The following is a 22,268-nucleotide window of genomic DNA, read 5'->3' on the forward strand; positions in this document are numbered from 1 at the left end:
TCTTCGATGGGCTCAGCCTGAAAGACTGGCCCAGGACAGAGGGCTCTGCTGAGCTGCTGTCGGCAGCCTTCTGCCCCAGCTGGGTGATAGGTTTAAGATGAAAAAGAATTACCTTAGTGTACTTGTGTATGGGCCTGTTTGTACTTATCTGCACTGATGTATAGCATGGTTCATACTTGTGTATGGCTTGGTCTGTATGGCATGGTCCGTACTGATATATGAGATGGTCCAATGGATGTAAACAAAAGCTTTTCACTCTATCTCGTACATGTGACAACTCGAATCAGATTCTTTTTTTTATATCACAAGTACATCATCAGCCAGCTCCATCATGGGCACTACCAGCCTCCCCAGCATCCAGAACAACTTCAAGGAGCAACGCCTCAAGAAAGCAGCAGCCATCATTAAGAACCCCCATCACTCAGGACATGCCCTTTTCTCATTACTGCCATCAGGAAGGAGGTAGAGGAGTCGGAGGGGTCTCGGAGAAGCAATGCGACTGTTTTCTAACATCGATACAGCCAGCTGCTGATCTCCCTCTCATTGTTACAAGAGTGACAAAGTGTTGGGATGGATGGTGGTTTTTGATGGACTCTAGATTGAGGTTTCTTTGGGGGCTTTGCTGTTGGTGGGTGGTTAATGCTTTTGCTGGAGTAAATGGGGGAGAGGGAGGGAGGGGGAGGGTTGATGTTTCTGCTACGTGTGCATGGGAGGGGGAGGGGGACTTAGGGGTTCTAACGTTTCCTGTCCATTTTGTTGAGGGGATTTTTTTCCTGTTTCGAGGATGTCTGTGAAGAGTAAGAATTTCAGGTTGCATACTGTATACATTCTCTGATATTAAATTGAACCACTGAAGACACACACACACACACACACACACACACACACACACTCAATGACTCAAGAACAGCTTCTGCCCCTCTGCCATCGGATTTCTGAATGGACTTTGAACCCTTGAACACCACCTCAATATTGTTTGCTCTACATATTTAACTTTTAAATACATATATATACTTAATGTAATTCACTGTTTTTGTTATGTACCTCAATGTACTGCTGCTGCATAACAACAAATTTCAGGACATAATCCGGTGATAGTAAACCTGATTCTGATCGACACATACAGTGAATGTGCTGTTTGAGTTAACAACACATACAAGAGAAGCTTTAGAGAGGATGCAAATGAGATTTACCAGGGTGCTGCCTGGATTAGAGGGCATGTCTTATGAGGAAAGGGTGAGTGAGCTAGGGCTTTTTGCTTTGGAGCGAGGGAGGATGATAAATAACCTAACAGAGGTGTAGAGATGCTAAGAGACATTAGACCATAAGATATAGGAGCCGAATTTGGCCAGTCAGCCCAGTGAGTCCACTTTGCCATTCCATCATGGTTGACTTATTCTCCCTCTCAACCCCATCTTCTTGCCTTTACCCGTATCCTTTGATGTCCTGACTAATCAAAAACCTATCAACCTCCACTTTAAATGTATTCAATGACTTGGCCTCCACAGCCACCTTTGGCAATAAATTCCACAGATTCACCAACCTCTGACTAAAGAAATTCCTCCTCATCTCTGTTCTAAAGGGACATCCCTCTATTCTGAGGCTGTGACCTCTGGTGCTACACTCCCCCACTATAGGAAACATCCTCTCCACATGCACTCTGTCTGGGCCTTTTAATGTTCAATAGGGTTCAATGAGAGCCCCCCATACATCTAAATTCCAGCCAGTACAGGCTCAATTCACGGTGATGTCAGTGCGATGACATTGCTGCCCATCTTACTGACACTAATGGAGTCTGATCTGCCCGGGTATGAAGCGACTGGGAATGGGAGGAGCAGGAAGTGGAACAAATGGAGACACCCAGCAGTGTTCATTGATTTATTCAGTGCACAAGTTCATCCTAACCACTGATAATCAGTGCTATGCAAAAGTATTAGGCATATATATTTATAGCTGGGGAGCACAAGACTTTTGCACAGTACTGTATTTGCCAATGAACATGGAGCAGAGTGAGTTTGTACATCTGTTAGGAGCAAAGGATGTTGGTAATGGTGAGGGTGGAGCACCACGGGAGGGGCGTGGGACAGGTGGCAGAGGAGGAGTGCCAGGGACAGAGATGGTGTGGGCGCAGACACACCAGCCCTGAGACACCAGGCAAGATCATTTGATTCCAAACAATCGGTCTGTTAATGCTTACAAAATGTCTCTCTGGTGCTTCCTGTTCTCCCCCCCCCCCCCCATTTCCCCTTTCCCCAACCATGAAACCCCTCTCCCTGCCCCATTCCCACTCTCAGTCCACAACAGAGACCCATATCAGAGTTGGGTTTATCATCACTCACACAGGTCATGAAATTTGTTGGTTTTTTTGCGGCAATACATAAAATTACTACAGTGCGGTATAAACATCTTAGGCACCCTAGCTGTATATATGTGCCTAAGACTTTTGCACAGTACTGTAGATAGAGGCTCTCTTTCCTCATTCTCAGAGATCTCCAGCTGTAGGAACATGTTGTCTCGTGTTTACCAGCACAGGACTGGAGAACCTAGAGGGCAGGACAGAAGCCTAACGGTCAGCACAACACTTTACAGCGCCAGCAGCCTGGGTTCAATTCCCTTGGCTGTCTCTGTGGAGCTTGTACATTCTTCGCATGACAGTGTGGGCTTCCTACATGCGTGAAAGTCTCTTCCCACAGTCCAACGACGTACAGTTAGGGTTAGTGAGGTGCGGGCAATGCCATGTTGGTGACACAGACATGGCCACACTTGCAGGCTGCCCCCAACAAGATCTTTGGACTGTGTTGGTCGTTGTCTCAAACAATACATTTCACTGTATGTTCTGATGAGTGCTGGAACTGGAGGTCATAGATTAAGGGTGAAAGGTGAAATATTTAACTGTAACCTGAAGGTAAGCATCTTCGCTCAGAGAGTGGAGAGTGTGTGGAACGAGCTGCCAGTGGAAGTGGTGAATGTGGGTTTGATTTCAATGTTTGAGAAGTTTGGATAGGTACATGGATGGGAGGGGTATGGAGGACTATGGTCCAGGTGCAGGTCAGTGGGACAAGGCAGAATAATTGATTGGCATGGACAAGAGGGGCTGAAGGACCTGTAATGCTCGATGACTATCTGCTGATTAAAATCAATCATAGGATTATAGAGAATGGAAGCAGATCCTTTGGCCAAGAGTCCCATCTGAGCTGGTCCCATTTGCCCGTGTTTGGCCTTTCTTAATGCCATGGATCAATACTATTAAGCAAGGGGTCTGTGGGACCCCTGGTTGCGAATCCCTGCTTTAAACATTTCCCATCTAGGTACTTGTCCAAGTACCTTTGAAATGCTGTCAATGTTAACGCCTCAACCACTTGCTCTGGCATCTCATTCTATATACTCACCACGCTCCACATGAGGCTGGTGAGTATTGGCTTGTGGGCAGCCCACCCACCCTCCAGAACATTGTAGAACATCGAATGGTGCAACACCAGAAAAGGCCCTTTGGCCCAGAATATTCAGAATCAGGTTTAATATCATGGCATACATCATGAAATGTGTTCTTTTACAGCGGCAGTACATTGCAACACATAGTAATAAGCTAACAATTACAATAAGTACTGAACTGTGCACATGCAAAAAATTTTGTAAAGATGCCTTCAAAACAAATCAAAAGTTTTTAAATGTCAAAGACATTACTGTAAAAAGCAGTAAACAGTAAATAACTAAATCAAATCTATGTTTGCCGTGACCACCCTTTGACTTAAAACGGCTTCAGTTCTCTCAGGAACACTGTCACGCAGTTCTATGTGAAAATCAGCTGGTAGGTTGGTCAAAGCATCTTGGAGAACTTGTCACAGTTCTTCTGCAGACCTTGGCTGTCTCACTTCTGTCTCTCCAGGTAATCCCAGACAGCCTTGATGATATTGAGATCTGGGCTTTGTGTAGGCCATACCGTCTGAAACTATACAAAAAATCTAGGGTGCCTAAGACTGTATATATTAAAAAGGAAAAATCAATTAAATACGTAGTGCAAAATGAGAGGCAAAACTACTGGGGTAATGTTCATGGATTCATTATCCATTCAGGAATCTGATGGCAGAGGGGAAGAAACTGTCAAACCAATTAAATTAATAATCAAATGGCAAACCAATCTAATTCTTTCTGTCTACAAAATGTCCCTTTCCTTCCATTTCCTTCACAACGTCCATACCCTACCATTTCCTTCACAACGTCCATACCCTTCCACTTCCTACACAACGTCCATACCCTTCCACTTCCTACACAACGTCCATACCCTTCCATTTCCCACACAACGTCCATACCCTTCCACTTCCCACACAACGTCCATACCCTTCCACTTCCTACACAACGTCCATACCCTTCCATTTCCTACACAACGTCCATACCCTTCCACTTCCCTCACAACGTCCATACCCTTCCACTTCCTACACAACGTCCATACCCTTCCATTTCCTACACAACGTCCATACCCTTCCACTTCCCACACAACGTCCATACCCTTCCATTTCCCACACAACGTCCATACCCTTCCACTTCCTACACAACGTCCATACCCTTCCACTTCCTACACAACGTCCATACCCTTGCACTTCCCTCACAAAGTCCATACCCTTCCACTTCCCTCACAACGTCCATACCCTTCCACTTCCTACACAACGTCCATACCCTTCCACTTCCTACACAAAGTCCATACCCTTCCACTTCCTACACAAAGTCCATACCCTTCCACTTCCTACACAATGTCCATACCCTTCCACTTCCCACACAAAGTCCATACCCTTCCACTTCCTACACAAAGTCCATACCCTTCCACTTCCCTCACAACGTCCATACCCTTGCACTTCCCTCACAAAGTCCATACCCTTCCACTTCCCTCACAACGTCCATACCCTTCCACTTCCTACACAACGTCCATACCCTTCCACTTCCTACACAAAGTCCAAACCCTTCCACTTCCCTCACAAAGTCCATACCCTTCCACTTCCCACACAACGTCCATACCCTTCCACTTCCCACACAACGTCCATACCCTTCCACTTCCTACACAACGTCCATACCCTTCCACTTCCTACACAACGTCCATACCCTTCCATTTCCTACACAACGTCCATACCCTTCCATTTCCTACACAACGTCCATACCCTTCCATTTCCTTCACATACATCTGCCTGTCTAAACATCTTTTAAGAATCCTCTCAGATTGCGTACAATTTAATATCAGAGAATATATACAGTATACAACCTGAAATCCTTACTCTTCACAGATAAACACGACACAGAAGAAAAACCCCAAAGAATGAATGACAGAAAACGTTACAACCCAAAAGCCCCCTCACGCACAACAAGAAGCAGAAAAGCATCAACCCTTCCCCCACCCCCTCCCACTCCCCTTCTCCCCAGCAAAACCATCAATCCTTCCCCACCCCCTCCCACTCCCCTTCCCCACCCCCTCCCACTCCCCTTCTACCCAGCAAAACCATCAACCCTTACCCCACCCCCTCCCACTCCCCTTCTCCCCAGCAAAACCATCAACCCTTCCCCACCCCATCCCACTCCCCTTCTCCCCAGCAAAACCATCAACCCTTCCCCCACCCCCTCCCACTCCCCTTCTCCCCAGCAAAACCATCAATCCTTCCCCACCCCCTCCCATCCCATCCCCATCCCCCTCCCACTCCCCTTCTCCACCCCCTCCCATTCCCCTTCCCCCCAGCAAAAGCATCAACCCTTCCCCCTTCACACTCCCCTTCCCCACCCCCTCCCACTGCCCTTCCTCACACCCCCTCCCACTCCCCTTCTCCCCAGCAAAACCATCAACCCTTCCCCCATCCCCCACTCCCCTTCTCCCCAGCAAAACCATCAACCCTCCCCAACCCCTCCCACTAACCTTCTCGCCAGCAAAACCATCAACACTCCCCCTTCCCACTCCCCTTCTCCCCAGCAAAACTATCAACCCTTCCCCCACCCCCCCACTCCCCTTCTCCCCAGCAAAACCATCAACCCTTCCCCCATCCCCCACTCCCCTTCTCCCCAGCAAAACCATCAACCCTTCCCCAACCCCTCCCACTCCCCTTCTCCCCAGCAAAACCATCAACCCTTCCCCATCCCCAACTCCCCAGCAAAACCATCAACCCTTCCCCACCCCCCTCCCACTCCCCTTCTCCCCAGCAAAACCATCAACCCTTCCCCCATCCCCCACTCCCCTTCTCCCCAGCAAAACCATCAACCCTTCCCCCATCCCCCACTCCCCTTCTCCCCAGCAAAACCATCAACCCTTCCCCAACATCTCCCACTCCTTGCCAGCAAAACCATCAACCCTCCCCCTTCCCACTCCCCCTTCCCACTCCCCCTTCCCACTCCCCCTTCCCACTCCCCCTTCTCTCCAGCAAAAGCATCAACCCTTCCCCACCCCCTCCCACTCCCCTTCCCCACCCCCTCCCACTCCCCTTCCCCCCAACAAAAGCATCAACCCTTCCCCACCCCCTCCCACTCCCCCCTCCCACTCCCCCCTCCCACTCCCCCTCCCACTCCCCTTCTCCCCAGCAAAACCATCAATCCTTCCCCACCCCCTCCCACTCCCTTCTCCCCAGCAAAACCATCAACCCTTCCCACTCCCCCACTCCCCTTCTCCCCAGCAAAACCATCAACCCTTCCCCACCCCCTTCCCCTCCCCCTTCCCCTCCCCTCCAGCAAAAGCATCAACCCTCCCCCCCATCCCCCACTCCCCTTCTCCCCAGCAAAACCATCAACCCTTCCCCCATCCCCCACTCCCCTTCTCCCCAGCAAAACCACAACCCTTCCCCAACATCTCCCACTCCTCGCCAGCAAAACCATCAACCCTTCCCACACTCCCCACTCCCCTTCTCCCCAGCAAAACCATCAACCCTTCCCCACCCCCTCCCACTCCCGTTCCCCCCAGCAAAAGCATCAACCCTTCCCCACCCCCTCCCACTCCCCTTCTCCCCAGCAAAACCATCAACCCTTCCCCTCCCCCTTCCCCTCCCCTCCAGCAAAAGCATCAACCCTTCCCATCCCCCTTCCCATCCCCCTTCCCATCCCCCTTCCCATCCCCCTTCCCCTCCCCTTCCCTTCTCCCCAGCAAAACCATCAACCCTTCCCATCCCCCTTCCCATCCCCCTTCCCCTCCCCTTCCCCCATCCCCCACTCCCCTTCTCCCCAGCAAAACCATCAACCCTTCCCCCATCCCCCACTCCCCTTCTCCCCAGCAAAACCATCAACCCTTCCCCAACATCTCCCACTCCTTGCCAGCAAAACCATCAACCCTCCCCCTTCCCACTCCCCCTTCCCACTCCCCCTTCCCACTCCCCCTTCCCACTCCCCCTTCTCTCCAGCAAAAGCATCAACCCTTCCCCACCCCCTCCCACTCCCCTTCCCCACCCCCTCCCACTCCCCTTCCCCCCAGCAAAAGCATCAACCCTTCCCCACCCCCCTCCCACTCCCCTTCCCCACCCCCTCCCACTCCCCTTCCCCCCAGCAAAAGCATCAACCCTTCCCCACCCCCTCCCACTCCCCCCTCCCACTCCCCCCTCCCACTCCCCCCTCCCACTCCCCCCCTCCCACTCCCCTTCTCCCCAGCAAAACCATCAATCCTTCCCCACCCCCTCCCACTCCCCTTCTCCCCAGCAAAACCATCAACCCTTCCCACACTCCCCACTCCCCTTCTCCCCAGCAAAACCATCAACCCTTCCCCCATCCCCCACTCCCCTTCTCCCCAGCAAAACCACAACCCTTCCCCAACATCTCCCACTCCTCGCCAGCAAAACCATCAACCCTTCCCACACTCCCCACTCCCCTTCTCCCCAGCAAAACCATCAACCCTTCCCCACCCCCTCCCACTCCCCTTCTCCCCAGCAAAACCATCAACCCTTCCCCTCCCCCTTCCCCTCCCCTCCAGCAAAAGCATCAACCCTTCCCATCCCCCTTCCCATCCCCCTTCCCCTCCCCTTCCCCTCCCCTTCCCTTCTCCCCAGCAAAACCATCAACCCTTCCCATCCCCCTTCCCATCCCCCTTCCCATCCCCCTTCCCCTCCCCTTCCCCCATCCCCCACTCCCCTTCTCCCCAGCAAAACCATCAACCCTTCCCCCATCCCCCACTCCCCTTCTCCCCAGCAAAACCATCAACCCTTCCCCAACATCTCCCACTCCTTGCCAGCAAAACCATCAACCCTCCCCCTTCCCACTCCCCCTTCCCACTCCCCCTTCCCACTCCCCCTTCTCTCCAGCAAAAGCATCAACCCTTCCCCACCCCCTCCCACTCCCCTTCCCCACCCCCTCCCACTCCCCTTCCCCCCAGCAAAAGCATCAACCCTTCCCCACCCCCTCCCACTCCCCTTCCCCACCCCCTCCCACTCCCCTTCCCCCCAGCAAAAGCATCAACCCTTCCCCACCCCCTCCCACTCCCCCCTCCCACTCCCCCCTCCCACTCCCCTTCTCCCCAGCAAAACCATCAATCCTTCCCCACCCCCTCCCACTCCCCTTCTCCCCAGCAAAACCATCAACCCTTCCCACACTCCCCACTCCCCTTCTCCCCAGCAAAACCATCAACCCTTCCCCCATCCCCCACTCCCCTTCTCCCCAGCAAAACCACAACCCTTCCCCAACATCTCCCACTCCTCGCCAGCAAAACCATCAACCCTTCCCACACTCCCCACTCCCCTTCTCCCCAGCAAAACCATCAACCCTTCCCCACCCCCTCCCACTCCCCTTCCCCCCAGCAAAAGCATCAACCCTTCCCCACCCCCTCCCACTCCCCTTCTCCCCAGCAAAACCATCAACCCTTCCCCTCCCCCTTCCCCTCCCCTCCAGCAAAAGCATCAACCCTTCCCATCCCCCTTCCCATCCCCCTTCCCCTCCCCTTCCCCTCCCCTTCCCTTCTCCCCAGCAAAACCATCAACCCTTCCCATCCCCCTTCCCATCCCCCTTCCCCTCCCCTTCCCCCATCCCCCACTCCCCTTCTCCCCAGCAAAACCATCAACCCTTCCCCCATCCCCCACTCCCCTTCTCCCCAGCAAAACCATCAACCCTTCCCCAACATCTCCCACTCCTTGCCAGCAAAACCATCAACCCTCCCCCTTCCCACTCCCCCTTCCCACTCCCCCTTCCCACTCCCCCTTCCCACTCCCCCTTCTCTCCAGCAAAAGCATCACCCTTCCCCACCCCCTCCCACTCCCCTTCCCCACCCCCCTCCCACTCCCCTTCCCCACCCCCTCCCACTCCCCTTCCCCCCCAGCAAAAGCATCAACCCTTCCCCACCCCCTCCCACTCCCCTTCCCCACCCCCTCCCACTCCCCTTCCCCCCAGCAAAAGCATCAACACTTCCCCACCCCCTCCCACCCTCCCACTCCCCCTCCCCTCCCCCTCCCACTCTCCCCAGCAAACCATCAACCTTCCCCCCCCCCACTCCCCTTCTCCCCAGCAAAACCATCAACCCTTCCCACCCCCTCCCACTCCCCTTCTCCCCAGCAAAACCATCAACCCTTCCCACCTCCCCTCCCCCTTCCCCTCCCTCAGCAAAGCATCACCCTCCCCCCTCCCCACTCCCCTTCTCCCCAGCAAACCCTCCCCCCCATCCCCACCCCCTCTCCCAGCAAACACCCTCCCCCATCCCCCATCCCCCATCAACCACTCCCCTTCTCCCAGCAAAACCACAACCCTCCCCAACATCTCCCACTCCTCGCCAGCAAAACCATCAACCCTTCCCACACTCCCCACTCCCCTTCTCTCCAGCAAAAGCATCAACCCTTCCCCACCCCCTCCCACTCCCCTTCCCCCCAGCAAAAGCATCAACCCTCCCCTTCTCCCCAGCAAAACCATCAACCCTTCCCCACCCCCCTCCCACTCCCCTTCCCCCCAGCAAAAGCATCAACCCTTCCCCACCCCCTCCCACTCCCCTTCTCCCCAGCAAAACCATCAACCCTTCCCCTCCCCCTTCCCCTCCAGCAAAAGCATCAACCCTCCCCCCCACCCCCCACTCCCCTTCTCCCCAGCAAAACCATCACCCTTCCCATCCCCCTTCCCCTCCCCTTCCCTTCCCCTCCAGCAAAAGCATCAACCCTCCCCCCTCCCACTCACCTTCTCTCCAGCAAAAGCATCAACCCTTCCCCACCCCTTCCCACTCCCCCTTCCCACTCCCCCTTCCCACTCCCCCTTCCCACTCCCCCTTCCCACTCCCCCTTCTCTCCAGCAAAAGCATCAACCCTTCCCCCACCCCCCACTCCCCTTCTCCCCAGCAAAACCATCAACCCTTCCCATCCCCCTTCCCCTCCCCCTTCCCATCCCCCTTCCCATCCCCCTTCCCATCCCCCTTCCCATCCCCCTTCCCCTCCCCTTCCCTTCCCCTCCAGCAAAAGCATCAACCCTCCCCCCTCCCACTCCCCTTCTCTCCAGCAAAAGCATCAACCCTTCCCCACCCCTTCCCACTCCCCCTTCCCACTCCCCCTTCCCACTCCCCCTTCCCACTCCCCCTTCTCTCCAGCAAAAGCATCAACCCTTCCCCACCCCCTCCCACTCCCCCTTCTCCCCAGCAAAACCATCAACCCTTCCCCTCCCCTCCAGCAAAAGCATCAACCCTTCCCATCCCCCTTCCCATCCCCCTTCCCCTCCCCTTCCCCTCCCCTTCCCTTCCCCTCCAGCAAAAGCATCAACCCTCCCCCCCACCCCCCACTCCCCTTCCCTCAGCAAAACCATCAACCCTTCCCCTCCCCCTTCCCCTCCCCCTCCCCCTTCTCTCCAGCAAAAGCATCAACCCTCCCCCCTCCCACTCCCCTTCTCTCCAGCAAAAGCATCAACCCTTCCCCCACCCCCCACTCCCCTTCTCCCCAGCAAAACCATCAACCTTCCCATCCCCCTTCCCCTCCCCCTTCCCCTCCCCCTTCCCCTCCCCCTTCCCATCCCCCTTCCCCTCCCCTTCCCTTCCCCTCCAGCAAAAGCATCAACCCTCCCCCCTCCCACTCCCCTTCTCTCCAGCAAAAGCATCAACCCTTCCCCACCCCTTCCCACTCCCCCTTCCCACTCCCCCTTCCCACTCCCCCTTCCCACTCCCCCTTCTCTCCAGCAAAAGCATCAACCCTTCCCCACCCCCTCCCACTCCCCTTCTCCCCAGCAAAACCATCAACCCTTCCCCTCCCCTCCAGCAAAAGCATCAACCCTTCCCATCCCCCTTCCCATCCCCCTTCCCCTCCCCTTCCCCTCCCCTTCCCTTCCCCTCCAGCAAAAGCATCAACCCTCCCCCCCACCCCCCACTCCCCTTCCCTCAGCAAAACCATCAACCCTTCCCCTCCCCCTTCCCCTCCCCCTCCCCCTTCTCTCCCGCAAAAGCATCAACCCTCCCCCCTCCCACTCCCCTTCTCTCCAGCAAAAGCATCAACCCTTCCCCACCCCTTCCCACTCCCCCTTCCCACTCCCCCTTCTCTCCAGCAAAAGCATCAACCCTTCCCCCACCCCCCACTCCCCTTCTCCCCAGCAAAAGCATCAACCCTTCCCCCACCCCCCACTCCCCTTCTCCCAGCAAAACCATCAACCCTTCCCCAACCCCTCCCACTCCCCTTCTCTCCAGCAAAAGCATCAACACTTCCCCACCCCTTCCCACTCCCCTTCCACTCCCCTTCCCTCAGCAAAAGCATCAACCCTTCCCCACCCCCTACCACTCCCCTCCCCTCCAGCAAAAGCATCAACCCTTCCCATCCCCCTTCCCATCCCCTTCCCATCCCCCTTCCCATCCCCCTTCCCATCCCCCTTCCCATCCCCTCCAGCAAAAGCATCAACCCTCCCCCCTCCCACTCCCCTTCTCTCCAGCAAAAGCATCAACCCTTCCTCACCCCTTCCCACTCCCCTTCCCACTCCCCCTTCCCACTCCCCTTCCTCCAGCAAAATCATCAACCCTTCCCCACCCCCTCCCACTCCCCTTCTCCCAGCAAAACCATCAACCCTTCCCCTCCCCTCCAGCAAAAGCATCAACCCTTCCCATCCCCCTTCCCATCCCCCTTCCCCTCCCCTTCCCCTCCCCTTCCCTTCCCCTCCAGCAAAAGCATCAACCCTCCCCCCCACCCCCCACTCCCCTTCCCTCAGCAAAACCATCAACCCTTCCCCTCCCCCTTCCCCTCCCCCTCCCCCTTCTCTCCAGCAAAAGCATCAACCCTCCCCCCTCCCACTCCCCTTCTCTCCAGCAAAAGCATCAACCCTTCCCCACCCCTTCCCACTCCCCCCTTCCCACTCCCCCTTCCCACTCCCCCCTTCCCACTCCCCCTTCCCACTCCCCCTTCTCTCCAGCAAAAGCATCACCCTTCCCCCACCCCCCACTCCCCTTCTCCCCAGCAAAACCATCAACCCTTCCCCACCCCCTCCCACTCCCCTTCTCTCCAGCAAAAGCATCAACCCTTCCCCACCCCTTCCCACTCCCCTTCCCACTCCCCCTTCCCTCAGCAAAAGCATCAACCCTTCCCCACCCCCTCCCACTCCCCTCCCCTCCAGCAAAAGCATCAACCCTTCCCATCCCCCTTCCCATCCCCCTTCCCCTCCCCTTCCCCTCCCCTTCCCTTCCCCTCCAGCAAAAGCATCAACCCTCCCCCCCACCCCCACTCCCCTTCCCTCAGCAAAACCATCAACCCTTCCCCTCCCCCTTCTCTCCAGCAAAAGCATCAACCCTCCCCCCTCCCACTCCCCTTCTCTCCAGCAAAAGCATCAACCCTTCCCCACCCTTCCCACTCCCCCTTCCCACTCCCCCTTCCCACTCCCCCTTCCCACTCCCCCTTCTCTCCAGCAAAAGCATCAACCCTTCCCCCACCCCACACTCCCCTTCTCCCCAGCAAAACCATCAACCCTTCCCCACCCCCTCCCACTCCCCTTCTCTCCAGCAAAAGCATCAACCCTTCCCCACCCCTTCCCACTCCCCTTCCCACTCCCCTTCCCACTCCCCTTCCCACTCCCCCTTCCCTCAGCAAAAGCATCAACCCTTCCCCACCCCCTCCCACTCCCCTTCTCTCCAGCAAAAGCATCAACCCTTCCCCCACCCCCCACTCCCCTTCTCCCCAGCAAAACCATCAACCCTTCCCCTCCCCCTTCCCCTCCCCCTTCCCCTCCCCCTTCCCCTCCCCCTTCCCCTCCCCTTCCCCACCCCCTCCCACTCCCCCTTCCCTCAGCAAAACCATCGACCCTTCCCCTCCCCCTTCCCCTCCCCCTCCCCCTTCTCTCCAGCAAAAGCATCAACCCTCCCCCCCACCCCCCACTCCCCTTCTCCCCAGCAAAACCATCAACCCTTCCCCAACATCTCCCACTCCTTGCCAGCAAAACCATCAACCCTCCCCCTTCCCACTCCCCCTTCCCACTCCCCCTTCCCACTCCCCCTTCTCTCCAGCAAAAGCATCAACCCTTCCCCACCCCCTCCCACTCCCCTTCCCCACCCCCCTCCCACTCCCCTTCCCCACCCCCTCCCACTCCCCTTCCCCCCAGCAAAAGCATCAACCCTTCCCCACCCCCTCCCACTCCCCTTCCCCACCCCCTCCCACTCCCCCCCAGCAAAAGCATCAACCCTTCCCCACCCCTCCCACTCCCCCCTCCCACTCCCCCCTCCCACTCCCCTTCTCCCCAGCAAAACCATCAATCCTTCCCCACCCCCTCCCACTCCCCTTCTCCCCAGCAAAACCATCAACCCTTCCCACACTCCCCACTCCCCTTCTCCCCAGCAAAACCATCAACCCTTCCCCACCCCCTTCCCCTCCCCCCTTCCCCTCCCCTCCAGCAAAAGCATCAACCCTCCCCCCCACCCCCCACTCCCCTTCTCCCCAGCAAAACCATCAACCCTTCCCCCATCCCCCACTCCCCTTCTCCCCAGCAAAACCACAACCCTTCCCCAACATCTCCCACTCCTCGCCAGCAAAACCATCAACCCTTCCCACACTCCCCACTCCCCTTCTCTCCAGCAAAAGCATCAACCCTTCCCCACCCCCTCCCACTCCCCTTCCCCCCAGCAAAAGCATCAACCCTCCCCTTCTCCCCAGCAAAACCATCAACCCTTCCCCACCCCCTCCCACTCCCCTTCCCCCCAGCAAAAGCATCAACCCTTCCCCACCCCCTCCCACTCCCCTTCTCCCCAGCAAAACCATCAACCCTTCCCCTCCCCCTTCCCCTCCCCTCCAGCAAAAGCATCAACCCTCCCCCCCACCCCCCACTCCCCTTCTCCCCAGCAAAACCATCAACCCTTCCCATCCCCCTTCCCCTCCCCTTCCCTTCCCCTCCAGCAAAAGCATCAACCCTCCCCCCTCCCACTCACCTTCTCTCCAGCAAAAGCATCAACCCTTCCCCACCCCTTCCCACTCCCCCTTCCCACTCCCCCTTCCCACTCCCCCTTCTCTCCAGCAAAAGCATCAACCCTTCCCCCACCCCCCACTCCCCTTCTCCCCAGCAAAACCATCAACCCTTCCCATCCCCCTTCCCCTCCCCCTTCCCACTCCCCCTTCTCTCCAGCAAAATCATCAACCCTTCCCCACCCCCTTCCCACTCCCCCTTCCCACTCCCCCTTCCCACTCCCCCTTCCCACTCCCCCTTCTCTCCAGCAAAACCATCAACCCTTCCCCTCCCCTCCAGCAAAAGCATCAACCCTTCCCATCCCCCTTCCCATCCCCCTTCCCCTCCCCTTCCCCTCCCCTTCCCTTCCCCTCCAGCAAAAGCATCAACCCTCCCCCCCACCCCCCACTCCCCTTCCCTCAGCAAAACCATCAACCCTTCCCCTCCCCTTCCCACTCCCCCTTCCCACTCCCCCTTCCCCACTCCCCCTTCTCTCCAGCAAAAGCATCAACCCTTCCCCCACCCCCCACTCCCCTTCTCCCCAGCAAAACCATCAACCCTTCCCCACCCCCTCCCACTCCCCTTCTCTCCAGCAAAAGCATCAACCCTTCCCCACCCCTTCCCACTCCCCTTCCCACTCCCCCTTCCCTCAGCAAAAGCATCAACCCTTCCCCACCCCCTCCCACTCCCCTCCCCTCCAGCAAAAGCATCAACCCTTACCATCCCCTTCCCATCCCCCTTCCCCTCCCCTTCCTTCCCCTCCAGCAAAAGCATCAACCCTCCCCCCCACCCCCCACTCCCCTTCCCTCAGCAAAACCATCAACCCTTCCCCTCCCCCTTCTCTCCAGCAAAAGCATCAACCCTCCCCCCTCCCACTCCCCTTCTCTCCAGCAAAAGCATCAACCCTTCCCCACCCCTTCCCACTCCCCCCTTCCCACTCCCCCTTCCCACTCCCCCTTCCCACTCCCCCTTCCCACTCCCCCTTCTCTCCAGCAAAAGCATCAACCCTTCCCCCACCCCCCACTCCCCTTCTCCCCAGCAAAACCATCAACCCTTCCCCACCCCCTCCCACTCCCCTTCTCTCCAGCAAAAGCATCAACCCTTCCCCACCCCTTCCCACTCCCCTTCCCACTCCCCTTCCCACTCCCCTTCCCACTCCCCCTTCCCTCAGCAAAAGCATCAACCCTTCCCCACCCCCTCCCACTCCCCTTCTCTCCAGCAAAAGCATCAACCCTTCCCCCACCCCCCACTCCCCTTCTCCCCAGCAAAACCATCAACCCTTCCCCTCCCCCTCCCCCTTCCCCTCCCCCTTCCCCTCCCCCTTCCCCTCCCCCTTCCCCTCCCCCTTCCCCACCCCCTCCCACTCCCCCTTCCCTCAGCAAAACCATCGACCCTTCCCCTCCCCCTTCCCCTCCCCCTCCCCCTTCTCTCCAGCAAAAGCATCAACCCTCCCCCCCCACCCCCCACTCCCCTTCTCCCCAGCAAAACCATCAACCCTTCCCCAACATCTCCCACTCCTTGCCAGCAAAACCATCAACCCTCCCCCTTCCCACTCCCCCTTCCCACTCCCCCTTCCCACTCCCCCTTCTCTCCAGCAAAAGCATCAACCCTTCCCCACCCCCTCCCACTCCCCTTCCCCACCCCCTCCCCTTCCCCCCAGCAAAAGCATCAACCCTTCCCCACCCCCTCCCACTCCCCCCTCCCACTCCCCCCTCCCACTCCCCCCTCCCACTCCCTTCTCCCCAGCAAAACCATCAATCCTTCCCCACCCCCTCCCACTCCCCTTCTCCCCAGCAAAACCATCAACCCTTCCCACACTCCCCACTCCCCTTCTCCCCAGCAAAACCATCAACCCTTCCCCACCCCCTTCCCCTCCCCCTTCCCCTCCCCTCCAGCAAAAGCATCAACCCTCCCCCCCCACCCCCCACTCCCCTTCTCCCCAGCAAAACCATCAACCCTTCCCCACCCCCTTCCCCTCCCCCTTCCCCTCCCCTCCAGCAAAAGCATCAACCCTCCCCCCCACCCCCCACTCCCCTTCTCCCCAGCAAAACCACAACCCTTCCCCAACATCTCCCACTCCTCGCCAGCAAAACCATCAACCCTTCCCACACTCCCCACTCCCCTTCTCTCCAGCAAAAGCATCAACCCTTCCCCACCCCCTCCCACTCCCCTTCCCCCCAGCAAAAGCATCAACCCTCCCCTTCTCCCCAGCAAAACCATCAACCCTTCCCCACCCCCTCCCACTCCCCTTCCCCCCAGCAAAAGCATCAACCCTTCCCCACCCCCTCCCACTCCCCTTCTCCCCAGCAAAACCATCAACCCTTCCCCTCCCCCTTCCCCTCCCCTCCAGCAAAAGCATCAACCCTCCCCCCCACCCCCCACTCCCCGTCTCCCCAGCAAAACCATCAACCCTTCCCATCCCCCTTCCCCTCCCCTTCCCTTCCCCTCCAGCAAAAGCATCAACCCTCCCCCCTCCCACTCACCTTCTCTCCAGCAAAAGCATCAACCCTTCCCCACCCCTTCCCACTCCCCCTTCCCACTCCCCCTTCCCACTCCCCCTTCCCACTCCCCCTTCTCTCCAGCAAAAGCATCAACCCTTCCCCCACCCCCCACTCCCCTTCTCCCCAGCAAAACCATCAACCCTTCCCATCCCCCTTCCCCTCCCCCTTCCCATCCCCCTTCCCATCCCCCTTCCCCTCCCCTTCCCTTCCCCTCCAGCAAAAGCATCAACCCTCCCCCCTCCCACTCCCCTTCTCTCCAGCAAAAGCATCAACCCTTCCCCACCCCTTCCCACTCCCCCTTCCCACTCCCCCTTCCCACTCCCCCTTCCCACTCCCCCTTCCCACTCCCCCTTCTCTCCAGCAAAAGCATCAACCCTTCCCCACCCCCTCCCACTCCCCTTCTCCCCAGCAAAACCATCAACCCTTCCCCTCCCCTCCAGCAAAAGCATCAACCCTTCCCATCCCCCTTCCCATCCCCCTTCCCATCCCCCTTCCCATCCCCCTTCCCATCCCCCTTCCCATCCCCCTTCCCCTCCCCTTCCCTTCCCCTCCAGCAAAAGCATCAACCCTCCCCCCTCCCACTCCCCTTCTCTCCAGCAAAAGCATCAACCCTTCCCCACCCCTTCCCACTCCCCCTTCCCACTCCCCCTTCCCACTCCCCCTTCCCACTCCCCCTTCCCACTCCCCCTTCTCTCCAGCAAAAGCATCAACCCTTCCCCACCCCCTCCCACTCCCCTTCTCCCCAGCAAAACCATCAACCCTTCCCCTCCCCTCCAGCAAAAGCATCAACCCTTCCCATCCCCCTTCCCATCCCCCTTCCCATCCCCCTTCCCATCCCCCTTCCCCTCCCCTTCCCCTCCCCTTCCCTTCCCCTCCAGCAAAAGCATCAACCCTCCCCCCCACCCCCCACTCCCCTTCCCTCAGCAAAACCATCAACCCTTCCCCTCCCCCTTCCCCTCCCCCTCCCCCTTCTCTCCAGCAAAAGCATCAACCCTCCCCCCTCCCACTCCCCTTCTCTCCAGCAAAAGCATCAACCCTTCCCCCACCCCCCACTCCCCTTCTCCCCAGCAAAACCATCAACCCTTCCCCACCCCCTCCCACTCCCCTTCTCTCCAGCAAAAGCATCAACACTTCCCCACCCCTTCCCACTCCCCTTCCCACTCCCCCTTCCCTCAGCAAAAGCATCAACCCTTCCCCACCCCCTCCCACTCCCCTCCCCTCCAGCAAAAGCATCAACCCTTCCCATCCCCCTTCCCATCCCCCTTCCCATCCCCCTTCCCCTCCCCCTTCCCCTCCCCCTTCCCCTCCCCTTCCCTTCCCCTCCAGCAAAAGCATCAACCCTCCCCCCTCCCACTCCCCTTCTCTCCAGCAAAAGCATCAACCCTTCCCCACCCCCTCCCACTCCCCTTCTCCCCAGCAAAACCATCAACCCTTCCCCTCCCCTCCAGCAAAAGCATCAACCCTTCCCATCCCCCTTCCCCTCCCCTTCCCTTCCCCTCCAGCAAAAGCATCAACCCTCCCCCCCACCCCCCACTCCCCTTCCCTCAGCAAAACCATCAACCCTTCCCCTCCCCCTTCTCTCCAGCAAAAGCATCAACCCTCCCCCCTCCCACTCCCCTTCTCTCCAGCAAAAGCATCAACCCTTCCCCACCCCTTCCCACTCCCCCTTCCCACTCCCCCTTCCCACTCCCCCTTCTCCCCAGCAAAACCATCAACCCTTCCCCACCCCCTCCCACTCCCCTTCTCTCCAGCAAAAGCATCAACCCTTCCCCACCCCTTCCCACTCCCCTTCCCACTCCCCTTCCCACTCCCCTTCCCACTCCCCTTCCCACTCCCCCTTCCCTCAGCAAAAGCATCAACCCTTCCCCACCCCCTCCCACTCCCCTTCTCTCCAGCAAAAGCATCAACCCTTCCCCCACCCCCCACTCCCCTTCTCCCCAGCAAAACCATCAACCCTTCCCCTCCCCCTTCCCCTCCCCCTTCCCCTCCCCTTCCCCTCCCCTTCCCCACCCCCTCCCACTCCCCCTTCCCTCAGCAAAACCATCGACCCTTCCCCTCCCCTTCCCCTCCCCCTCCCCTCCAGCAAAAGCATCAACCCTCCCCCCCCACCCCCCACTCCCCTTCTCCCCAGCAAAACCATCAACCCTTCCCCACCCCCTCCCACTCCCCTTCTCTCCAGCAAAAGCATCAACCCTTCCCCACCCCTTCCCACTCCCCTTCCCACTCCCCTTCCCACTCCCCTTCCCACTCCCCCTTCCCTCAGCAAAAGCATCAACCCTTCCCCACCCCCTCCCACTCCCCTTCTCTCCAGCAAAAGCATCAACCCTTCCCCCACCCCCCACTCCCCTTCTCCCCAGCAAAACCATCAACCCTTCCCCTCCCCCTTCCCCTCCCCCTTCCCCTCCCCCTTCCCCTCCCCCTTCCCCTCCCCTCCCCCACCCCTCCCCCTTCCCTCAGCAAAACCATCGACCCTTCCCCTCCCCCTTCCCCTCCCCCTCCCCCTTCTCTCCAGCAAAAGCATCAACCCTTCCCCACCCCTTCCCACTCCCCCTTCCCTCAGCAAAAGCATCAACCCTTCCCCACCCCCTCCCACTCCCCTTCTCTCCAGCAAAAGCATCAACCCTTCCCCCACCCCCCACTCCCGTTCTCCCCAGCAAAACCATCAACCCTTCCCCACCCCCTCCCACTCCCCTTCTCTCCAGCAAAAGCATCAACCCTTCCCCACCCCTTCCCACTCCCCTTCCCACTCCCCTTCCCACTCCCCCTTCCCACTCCCCCCTCCCACTCCCCTTCTCTCCAGCAAAAGCATCAACCCTTCCCCACCCCTTCCCACTCCCCTTCCCACTCCCCCTTCCCACTCCCCCTTCCCTCAGCAAAAGCATCAACCCTTCCCCACCCCCTCCCACTCCCCTTCTCTCCAGCAAAAGCATCAATCCTTCCCCCCACCCCCCACTCCCCTTCTCCCCAGCAAAGCCATCAACCCTTCCCCACCCCTTCCCCACCCCTTCCCCACCCCTTCCCCACCCCTTCCCACTCCCCTTCCCACTCCCCCTTCCCACTCCCCCTTCCCACTCCCCCTTCCCACTCCCCCTTCCCTCAGCAAAAGCATCAACCCTTCCCCACCCCCCTACCACTCCCCTTCTCTCCAGCAAAAGCATCAACCCTTCCCCCAACCCCCACTCCCATTCCTCTCCAGCAAAACCATCAACCCTTCCCCACCCCCTCCCACTCCCCTTCCCCCCAGCAAAAGCATCAACCCTTCCCCAACCCTTCCCCACCCCCTCCCACTCCCGCCTCCCACTCCTCTCCAGCAAAAGCATTAACCCTTCCCCAACCCCTCCCACTCCCCTTCCCCAGCCCCTCGCACTCCCCTTCCCCAGCAAAGTCATCAACCCTTCCCCAACCCCTCCCACTCCCCTTCCCCACCCCCACACCATCCCACTCCCCTTCCCCCCAGCAAAAGCATCAACCCTTTCCCACTCCCCTTTCCCACTCCCTCCCACTCCCCTTCTCCACCCCTTCCCACTCCCCTTCTCTCCAGCAAAAGCATCAACCCTCCCCTCCCACTCCCCTTCTCCACCCCTTCTCTCCAGCAAAAGCATCAACCCTCCCCCACCCCCTCCCACTCCCCTTCTCTCCGGCAAAAGCATCAACCCTTCCCCACCCCCTCCCCTTCTCTCCAGCAAAAGCATCAACCCTCCCCTCCCACTCCCCCCTCCCACTCCCCTTTCCCACTCCCCGTCTCTCCAGCAAAAGCATCAACCCTTCCCCACCCCCTCCCCACTCCCCTTCCCCCAGCAAAAGCATCACCCTTTCCCACTCCCCTTTCCCACCCCCTCCCACTCCCCTTCTCTCCGGCAAAAGCATCAACCCTCCCCCCCCCCCACCTTGCAAGCAATAGCAACGCCCCTAAAGAGACCATGATCTAGAGTCCATCAAAAACTACTGTCCATCCCAACACTTCGCGATCTCTGCCAGGCTCTCTGTCTAATGAGGGAGAGAGAGAGAGAGGGATATCACTCCTGCAGCAGGCAAGAGGGGAAGACCGGAAAAGGACACATTTTACTGTATGTTTTAATATACACGTGATAAATAAAGCTAACCTTTATCTTTAGCATCCAGTTCAGGTCAACGAGTCTCGGACAAGAATGCTGACTTCACTGATGTTGAGCAGCCAAGCAGTTTCAGTGTTCTGTATTCTCAGCTCATTACAGAATTGCAAACCTTTTTTGTTTGTAAAATCACTGGAGATCACAATTACAGAGCCTATCTTATCGAGAAGACCAAGGACAACTGGATCAGCTGCAACACTATCCCAAACTGGGCTCATTTTAGTGCTTGGAAATGCCAGCCAACGATACTGATCTTGACACGATGCTTCAAGGCAGCAGCATACGGTCATAAAACACTACAGCACAAAAACTACCCTTCGGCCCATCTAGTCCATTCTGAACTATTAATATGCCTAGCCCAATGACATGATCCCAGACCATTGCCCTCATACTCCTCCCATCCTTGTACCTAACCAAATTTCTCTCAAATGTTGAAATAAAACTTACATCCACCACTTTCACTGGCGGCTTGTTCCACATGCACACTACAGTTTGAGTGACGTTCCTGCTCCAGTATTTCACCTTTCACCCTTAACCCATGATCTCTAGTTCTAATCTCACCCAACCTCAACAGAAGAGGCCTGCTTGCATTTATTCTATGTATATCCCTCCAAATTTTGTATACTTCTATTCCCTACAGCATAGAATAAGGGGAAGTTTGATAAAGTCCTAACCTATTCAACCTTTCCCTATAACTCTGGTCCCCAAGTCCTGGCAAAATCCTTGTAAATTTTCTTTGCACTGTTTCCATTAGGACATGCCCTCTAAGGTGCACATTGAACATTTTAGAAACAACCTTTTCCCCCTCTGCCATCAGACTTCTGAATAGTACATGAACCCATGACCACTTCCTCACTATTTTGCTCTCTTTTTGCACTTGTTTTATATATATATTGTAATTTATAGTATTTTTTTTATGTATTACACTGTACTGCTGCCCCAAAATAACAAATTTCATGACACATGGCAGTGATAAAAGATCTGATTCTGAATGAACAGCAAGCCTTTGGGCCAGCTTGCAAGGGAAAAGGCAGCCTGCTTTATTACACTGGAAAAAGACAGAAGCTTTAATAAGTTCATCAGTGAATTCAAGCGGTTGGATTTCTGGTGAAAGATGTGACTGAGGCACGGGCGAGAAGGCAGAAATTGTTCCTTTTCTGTCAATCTTCACTTCTGTATCACCACGGCTGTCACCAGACACCAGCAACAGGGGTTGAACAGCTAGAAATAGGCCTGGCAGCAATGTAAATCTAGTGAGCAAGGGAACAGCAGAAGAAAAACTAGGTTAGGCCAGAAAGTACACAGTGAACAGAAGTGTTGTGAATAGCAAAATATGGGGAAGCGGGGT

Source organism: Hemitrygon akajei, chromosome 8 (assembly GCF_048418815.1).
Source record: "Hemitrygon akajei chromosome 8, sHemAka1.3, whole genome shotgun sequence".
Taxonomy (NCBI): domain Eukaryota; kingdom Metazoa; phylum Chordata; class Chondrichthyes; order Myliobatiformes; family Dasyatidae; genus Hemitrygon; species Hemitrygon akajei.